The sequence below is a fragment of the Etheostoma spectabile genome, unplaced genomic scaffold (genome assembly GCF_008692095.1).
Source record: "Etheostoma spectabile isolate EspeVRDwgs_2016 unplaced genomic scaffold, UIUC_Espe_1.0 scaffold00019428, whole genome shotgun sequence".
Classification (NCBI taxonomy): domain Eukaryota; kingdom Metazoa; phylum Chordata; class Actinopteri; order Perciformes; family Percidae; genus Etheostoma; species Etheostoma spectabile.
Genome location: NW_022604898.1, coordinates 2,450 through 11,707, shown reverse-complemented (window position 1 = coordinate 11,707; position 9,258 = coordinate 2,450). Strand labels below are relative to the sequence as shown.

Here is a 9,258-nt window from a genome sequence, read left to right as displayed (position 1 = left end):
TTTGTGTTTTTGACGTTTTTGGTCACTATTTCCAGTAACACTTTTCAATGTCTTTGTTCCTTTTTTGACGTTTATGGCGCTATTTGTCATTTAGACCATTTCCCCCGTACATTTTGTCACTTTTTCCAACGTTTTTGACACTTTCTGTTGTTTTGAATATTATTTTTGTTTTTTGTTTTCATCGATTCTGTCACTTTTACCAACATTTTCTCCTTTATTTCGACTTCCTTTATTTTGGACATAAAAAAACCCCTTTGAAAACGGGTCAAATTTGATCCGAAGACAACATGTGGTTAAGTTCAAGGGCTGGATCCACCAAAAGACATGACCCATGACAACGGGCTCTGCAGCAGAGTACCTAGGTCAGTAAAGGCGTGGCCAAGGGTGAAGGACTGTTACATCCTGTGGCCTGCCAATTGGGCCGTACCATCTGGTTTAGCTTGGTTTTCTTTCCATTAGTTGTAGTTATGTCCAACCACTATAAATGTCCCCTCTTGTCTCATTCAGTTAGGTCCGTGTGTTGAGTTCATTTCCTGTTTATTGTTGCTATTTTTGAGTAAAGTTATATTTTGTTGACTTCTTTTATTGGCCTGCTTGGTCGCTGACAATTGGACCTGAGCCTGCACTTCCCCTGAAACTGGTGCTGCTTTCAGGCACATTCACATCTTTTCACCAGGCAGTTGTCCAACCAAACAAATAAAGGTCCCAGATACGGGGTTCACAGAGTGAACCATGAGGTTTCACTCAAAACAAATTACACACAACGCACTTATGGGCTACTGGAAAATAGCATCCCAGATAACCTTCTATGTCCTGGTAACGTCCTGCAATTAAGAACCAGGACAGGAACTGGAACCTACTACTGACCTAACCTCTATACCTGACATCCTGTACAGACTTCTCATCAAAGTGGTTTGTGTGCTATACGCCAATCGGCTCCAAACTTAATTAATAATATATTTTATATTATGCTACCGACTCTTGCTTTATTACTCTTATTACACATTAAATTTAATTTTAACGTCACTTACACCGCAATATTGTTTCTTGTATCATGGCAACCGCACTTTAAAATACCTTTATTTGACGGCATTTTGCTTACTTTCAGTCTACCTTATAATCATTGTCTATTGTTTTGCCTGTGTTTCTTGTCTGTTTAATTATTTGTGTGTTTTTTTTGTTTTGTTTTTTTGCTGTTACTGAAGAAAATGCTTCTGCTGTAATAAGGAAATTTCTCCGTTGTGGGATGAATAAAGTCTAATCTAATCTAATCTAATCTAATCTGTTGCCAAGCAGGCCTGACTTTTGTTCAAAACTTGACATCTTCAGCGTGTAGCTCACACACACAACGGAGTTAGACAGCGACAAACACACTTCGCCAATGAATTGTCGTTGATCCAGACAACATATTTCGTAGGTTTACGTGGTGATTAGGATCACAATAATGTTCATTACAGGAAGGACTGGCACTCAGTGGACTGTAGGAGAGTGAAGTCTGCCAATGAGACACTGGTTATGTCGTCTGAACAAAGGCAAAAAAAATGTTGGGAGCGACCATTAAACCGTGACATATTTTAGTATTCAGTGTAGTAGAATTCAGACGACCGATACAGAAGCTCGTAACTTAGCCCCGAAGGAAAGTAGTGTATTTATGTTCTTTCTGCGTTGTGACCGACTGTCCAACTGGTCGGTCAGACCAGGGTTTTATGGTTCTCGGTTTTTAGGTACCTATGGTTTTCCTTTGTAGTCTTTATGTACTGTATTCCATTTTTTGGGAAGCCCTTTGTGGTTTTTATCTGTGAAAGGTGTAAATAAGCTTCGTCTCTACAGCTACTCACTCTTATCGTTTGCAATCATATCATAAGTTACTGATCCAGACAGAATTAGAGCATAGCCCTGTGACTAATATAACCTATTGTTGACATTTACTATGAATTCATATATTATTATATGTGTTTTCTTGTGGTTGCTGAGTTATACAGCAAAGGAAAACATAGCAGTGATAATGAGTTTTTCAGCTTTCCTTTGTGTGTTTTTTTTGTGTTGTAATTCTCCAAATAACACAACGCACACTGGACACATGGCTGCAAAACGCCTGGGGCTCAAAAGCAGTGTGAACAAATTGAACTCATCTGAAGAGACACCTCCTGCTGCAAGAAACCCAGCTGAAGTCATCACAGCTTTTCTTTGTTTTGTACCCGCTCTGAAGGAATGTGCAAACACCGACACACCGACAGACCCATCTAGGATCTAGGATGAACGAATGATTGGCCCTGAGCAGAGAGTAAGACAGGCTGCAACAGACGCAGCAGCTTTGTTCGCAGACGTCATCACCATGCTAACATCGTGCTTGAGGTCACAGGTGCATGATGGGACTCTCCTGGGACCGACGTGACCTAAACCGCCCCGCATCGCACCACAACCTGCATGACTAATGAAAACCTAGAATAACAAGCCAGGTGGCTGCTGAGCCCACAACAGGCGTCTGTTACGAGACTGTCGGCAGTGGGGGGGGGCGCGTGTTAGAGGGTAACTAGTACAACATGGCCCAGGACAGTGTCACAGAGAAGCAATATGCGTCTGTGGTTTTAATTATCTAGCGTCACTGTGTCACCCCTCGCTGCTATTGGCCATATCAGGACACTTTCAACCTGCACTGTCAGGTCTTTTCATTTCTACTGCACTGGAAATTAAAGAGCTCTTATTGCATAATTCAGAGTGGCATTTTATTGTGAAGGACGGACGTGAGATGCGATAGTTTTGACAGCATTGATGGGACTTTCTTTAGCTAACGTTCTATGGACGTAATACCCAGCAACGCTCAGCGTCTACAGCGAGGAGATAGCGGTGTCCGGTTATGGCCGAGGTTAGCGCACGGCTAACTGACCGCTGATAGCATACTTCAGCCGGCTCTAGTAAAGTAAAAGCTAAAGTAAACAGTTCGAACTATGTACAGTTAGAAAGGTAAGAAGTTATGCTTTAGTTTACACCATTAAACTACTGAAAACATGAATAGATCATTTATATTCGTATTTTAACAGATTTTTCGTTAGCCATAAGTGACTGAACCTGAACACAGTGACGCTCGACCGATTACCGGCCCCTGGCTGATTCTCGGCCCCCGCCGATTACCGGCCCCGGCTGATTCTTGGCCCCCGCCGATTACCGGCCCCGGCTGATTCTCGGCCCCGGCTGATTATCGGGCCGCGGTTTGGCAGTTTGCAGAATATCTGTATGAGCGTTTTATTTGCGTGATAAATAAAGTTGATGAATGAAAAAGGGGTCTACTTTGGCTCGGCTGCAGCTCTGTCTGTCCCTCGGCTTCGGTTTCACTCCCCACTGAGTCTGACTTAACCCCCCCCCCCGGATTGCTTAAAGCATTTAAACAAACTTTTGCATTCGAGTTTGTACTCAACTTTAATTTTGACTTTTTTGATCGTCATTTTAACTGTAAATGGATATCGGATCCAAATGTCAGGTTTTTTTTTGCATATTTAAGAGATAAACAGTGACAAACAATTACAATCAATACACTGAGACAAAGAACACATCCCAGGTCCAACAAAAAAATTAAAAGAAATAATAATTAAACAGAGGAAAGACAGGAAGGAGGAAGACAAAACAACACGCAGAAATGGTTTGGGTTTCATTAACGACTGATATAATACTTTGGGCTGCGGACGTCGATGGATTCTCGTTCCTGTTTTAACGACGGGTTCTAAACCTGAAACTGAATTGTTTTTACATCGGACTCAGCATTTGGTGCATTGCAGGTTTGGAGACAGTTGTTTGCACCTGCATGTTTTTCGTAACCTTTCTTCAGGCATTTGAATGCAACAAAAAGAGATAATCGTGTCTCTACGACATTAGCCCACAGTGACGATGTAACGTGACAGAAAATTAAGAATATGTACTGTTGAAACAAATGAAGTATCTGGAGCAGGTTTCAAAGTAGTTAAATAAAGGCTCCCTGCCAGGAAAGATTTGATTGCCTCTTTTGGAAAGTCAGCATAGGTTGCCTTCACAATGTTCAACGTGCGTACAAATGTCAGAATGTTTTGAGATATTTGGACTGACGAAACAGAAGATGTGGAACGAGGAGCAGCCTAACGCTGTCGGCGCACCATGAGCCGTTTGCCCGTCTGAAGAAGAAAGAGAAGAACGATGTAAACGTTATGATGATGTGATGATTTTTTCAAGCCTGACTCTGCTATTTGTGAATTGCAGGTTCTGAGACTGCTGTTTGCACCAATATGTGTTTTTTTTAAGGCTAACGAATGCCTTTCTACAGGCACCTGAATGCAACATCAATAGGATTCTCGTGTTCCTGAACTCAACGACTTTACCGCACAATGATGATGTAACTTGACAGAAAATTAAAAAGACATGCCGTTGACAGAAACAAATTAGGTTTCTCAAGCAGGTCTGTAGTGAAATAATGAGACGCCAAGGGCTCCCTGCTAGAAGAAGGCTTTATTCGCTACTTATGGAGGTTGCCTTTCCAATGCTCAAAGCGTATCATAATATCAGAATGTTTTGAGACATTTGGCCTGACAAAACTGATTTATAAAGATCTGCACACGAGAGCTGGCAGCTCACCCATCTGAAGACGAAAGAAAAGAAACCTGTAAATTGGTAGATGGGAAAAAAACTGGAGTCCCTCCAACGCAGCATTAAAACCATATCTGGTTTACTAAATACTGGCCACGCCTACTTCTGCCCTGAACTTCTTTTATCCAATTCTTGTTACATAACGTTTTAAGGAATACTGTTTTCATGCAGTTAATATTTCTTTTAAGTGTGACCAATGTGATGCTTTAACTTTTAAAAACACCTTGTGCAATTGCAACCATATCAACACAAAGCAAGTCCACCAGGATGTGGCTAGCATTCAAAAATAACTACTTCCAAACACAATCTAATATTAAAAACAACATTCAGAGGATTGAGCAACCTTGGCAGAGCTCTACACTCATATGTTTGTAATCACCAGGATATTAATGTGAACGTTTGTCTTTTTTTACTATATTGACTCTGAATCTAAAGATGATGATGATGATGATGATGATGATGATGATGATGATGATGATGTGAAAAAACATAAGATTTTCATTTTGTTGTTTGGTAATAATGCAAATGTCTGTTTAAAATCCCAGTTGTTCCCAGCCCCATGTGGGCTGGGTCCCGCAGCGGCCCGGGTTGGAGTCCAACCTGCGGCCCTTTGCTGCGTGTCATCCCCCATCTCTCTCCCCCTTTCAAGTCTATCCACTGTCACTTTAATAAAAAGGGCAAAAAAAAAAAAAAATAATAATCTTAAATCAAATTTTACTAAACCTTAAGAGTGACCACCCACTTTTATAAGTGGCATAAAGTTTTTTAAAGACTCTGGAAGTGTTGTTTCCCTGTTTCATTAAATGGTTAAAATTAAATACTTCTAATTAAATACTTATAATAAAATGCTTATATAAATAGTCTGGAAGTCTGGAACTGAGCCAAGCAGATACGAGATGAATCGGAACCATAAAACATTTTCAAAATGGGCAAAAAAAAGCCAAAGGTACAAGACTGTGTAGATAAACTATTATCTACACCTCAATGGAAGCAACCCGCTCTAGACGTTCACGGGTTTGATAAACATTGCCATGGTAACAGCAAGTTCCTTCAATCAGAGAGGCCGCTGTTACGCTTAGGTTGTGGGTAGTGAAGTATTTCTCCAAGTTTTTTGTAAAACGAGGTTGACGTCATACGGACATCGTTTAGCAACCTTGGAGCTCGTTGTCTGTCTCTCAGATGGTTTAGACATTATGGATAATAATCTAAATCCTAATTATCCTAATAATAATAATAATCCTAATACTAATCATCGAAATGAACAGGATTTTGACTTCCACAACCACACTGTTGTGCTCTACGGAAATAATAAATCAGATGAGTGTAGAGTAAATCAAGCTAACCCTTTGTTATTTGAAATGAAAGAGTAATATTGAGTGATATCAAATAATAGAATGATTTTTGCACCATTGTAAGAAATCCAACAAAAACAAACTAAGATGAGAATAACATATCCCTCGGATTGAGTGATGAATTCAATCATTAAGTGTTCACTACTCAAAAACCAAATAAATTGGAGCTGGTAGGACAGAGAGAAGCGCTGCATACTTTACATCAAGGTAGAATAATGAGTTTTCAAATTGCTCTGCACATTTCACATGCAATATAATAAGTGTTTGTTTATCTTTTGATATTAATTATGAATGCAGACATGTGTTTAAGAACTTCAGTTTGGTGGGTTTTAAACAGCATGTATTTATAATGATGGATCCACTGATAGCTCAGCAGGGATGAAGAGGTTAATTAGCCCAATTACCAGCATCATTCACATAAGTACTTATGTTCCTGTAACGATGATGAAGCCATAGTCTGTCTGGTTCATCTTTTTTTCTTGCATTACAAATTCAGAGAATATGAAAATAAAGATTAGGGAACATCACAATGTCACGATAATGACTCATTTTCAGGCATTAGGATTTGTTGACAAATTCAAAATCCAATTTATTCTTATGACCTTATCAGCTGAAACAATGTGACACGCAGACAAAGTGATTGGGACTGAAATGAGAGCCAAGGAGGGTTCGTTGCTGGCGGTTTTTTTTGGCGTCCAGCAGAGCGGATCCAGAACGTGGGTAGATATGGAGTAAGGAGCTAATCGTCATTGAATACAATTAAAACTTCTATTTTGAATTTAATGATTGTATGTTGTTAAAAGTCTATATTTGATATATACTGCCAATCAGGCAGAGGCGGTTGAGTTTTGCCGTTGGCGGGTGAACCTGTCGAGCTGACCGCAACGTTGGCGAGTAGCCAATGAGAATTTAGTGATACATTGGTTGATTTTTTTCCACTTTTGTTCCTTCAGATTTAGTAGTCCGGCACAGTTAATTGCAATTGTACCAAAATCACAATACGGACTACTGCATTTCAGCTGACCCCATCTGACCCTCAACTGACCCCATCCACCGCATCTACCCCTCAACTGACCCCATCCACCGCATCTACCCCTCAACTGACCCCATCCACCGCTCAGCTGACCCCATCTGACCCCATCCACCCCTCAACTGACCCCATCCACCCTTCAACTAACCCCATCCACCGCTCAGCTGACCCCATCCACCCCTCAGCTGACCCCATCTACCCCTCAGCTGACCCTATCCACCACTCAGCTGACCCCATCCACCGCATCTACCCCTCAACTGACCCCATCCACCGCTCAGCTGACCCCATCTGACCCCATCCACCCCTCAACTGACCCCATCTACCCTTCAACTAACCCCATCCACCGCTCAGCTGACCCCATCCACCCCTCAGCTGACCCCATCCACCCCTCAGCTGACCCCTTCTACCCCTCAGCTGACCCCATCCACCCCTTGTCCTGCCAGTCTAACCTATTCTTTTCTCAGGCCGTAGGTACACCATGCCCAGATGCAGGTCCAAGAGACTCAAAAACTCTTTAATCACGACTTCCATTTCCATAATTTGCCAGAACTGTTTTCAATATATCTATTTACTATTGTGTTTTAGATACCGTGGGTATAAAGTTGCGTTCTAATCCGGTCCGATTCCTACCGGTTGCGTAGGAACCGGTTCAATAGGGGAACCGGGTTTCAGTACCCAAACCCTATTCATTGGTATGCATTTCAAACGACACACACCTACCCTTTTATAATCTGTATTAAACACATCTATTCTATTTGTTGTTGACACCTGTAAGTCTGATCCTCCTGGACGCAGCTGGCCATCTTAACGTCTTCTTCTGGAGTGTCTACACTTGTCATGGTGGACTGTGTTCGGCTGACAGGCAGATCTGTCATCATGGCATGTGGCCATACAGCCTCGGACAACCTGATGGATGGTGGGAAAAAAGGCCATGCTGGCGGATCTGGCGGAGCTGGGAATCCCCCCCGCCCCCCTAAACTCTTCATCATGTTGTCCTTTTCCTCTCCCTCACTCCTCTTCGCCCAACAGCTTTGGCACCTTGTCTTTTTCATCCTTAAAAAGAAACATTGCTTTCTCACCTTACCTTGTCTCACATTGCACCTTACGGTCTCCACATCCTGAAAAGATCGGAAAGCAGCAGCATTTGGCCCTTCTAGTCTCATCACCTCCGCCACCTTGTCTCTTCAACTCTTCTCCTGTTCTTTACTTCCTACCTTAAACGGGGCAGGAGGCAATGAAGGTCTTGTGTGAATCCTGAATCTTTGGTCTGAACTGGGCTGTGCTCAGTGATTCTGTCTCTGATCGGCCTGATGCTCATTCAGACAGAATCATGTAGCTCCGACGTAAAAGGGCCGACCTCAAAAAAGCTTGAGTGTTTTCATCCATTTGAATAAATTTAGGTCAGCTGGAAACGCTGGTTAAATTGAGTGGGTTTAAGTGGGTGTAACTGCCGCTGCACCCACGAGTCTCGATCTCTCCGTTTTCCTCAAGCTGTCACAGCTCGACTGTCAGTTCTGCTTTGCTTTTATTTCTCGCTGATTGCTGAATCCAGCTTTTATTGAATCCCTGCATTGTTCACTGGCCGCGGCTAGAGCATCTATACAGAGATTTTTTCCATTAACCTTTATTCACCCATCATATATGATCTTGAAGAGCTTTTGGTTTCTTTCTTTATTTTTCATTTGTAATACAGGGAGACAGTAGGGGTGGGGGAAAAAAACAAAAAACAATACAGCATAGTATTGCGATATTTTCAGTGGCAATACTCTATCAATACACAGGCGCCAAGTATCGATCTTTTATTATATACATGTTGACAATCCCATTTTAAAACAAATACATTGAGGTGAGATGAACAAACACACAAATGTTTCTTTTTAGATAAACGCCATGTTGACGAAGTTTCCTTTGGGGACTTTATTTGAAATTGGGAAAAATTACAAGTTGGAAAAAAGGCTAATAAGTGCAATTTATCGCAGAATATTGCAATATGTTTAAAAACGCTATAATATATGTTGTGGCATAAGTATCGTGGTTATATTGTATCGGGGGGGGGGGGGGGCGTTCTGGTGATTCCCACCTTAGGAGACAGGACTACGATTACATGCACATTATATTTTAGTTTTTGCACGTTATTCCGACTAATAGCTTTTACATGGCTCATGAAAGTGAATATTCCACTTATTTACAGATTTACAGCGCATTTACAGAAATGTTGATTGATGTGCATTGTCCTAATCAATAATTCTGGCTTAATATTCCTGT

At 41.5% G+C, this 9,258-nt stretch overlaps 1 long non-coding RNA gene across 1 annotated transcript; it reads left to right on the top strand.

Moving 5' to 3' along the window:
- The first annotated feature begins 355 nt into the window (after nucleotides 1-355).
- On the top strand, nucleotides 356-7,935 carry LOC116684670 (uncharacterized). Its single transcript, XR_004330825.1, has 3 exons — nucleotides 356-433; nucleotides 4,088-4,089; nucleotides 7,922-7,935. It is a non-coding gene; the product is annotated as an uncharacterized LOC116684670 (long non-coding RNA).
- Nucleotides 7,936-9,258: the final 1,323 nt, after the last annotated feature.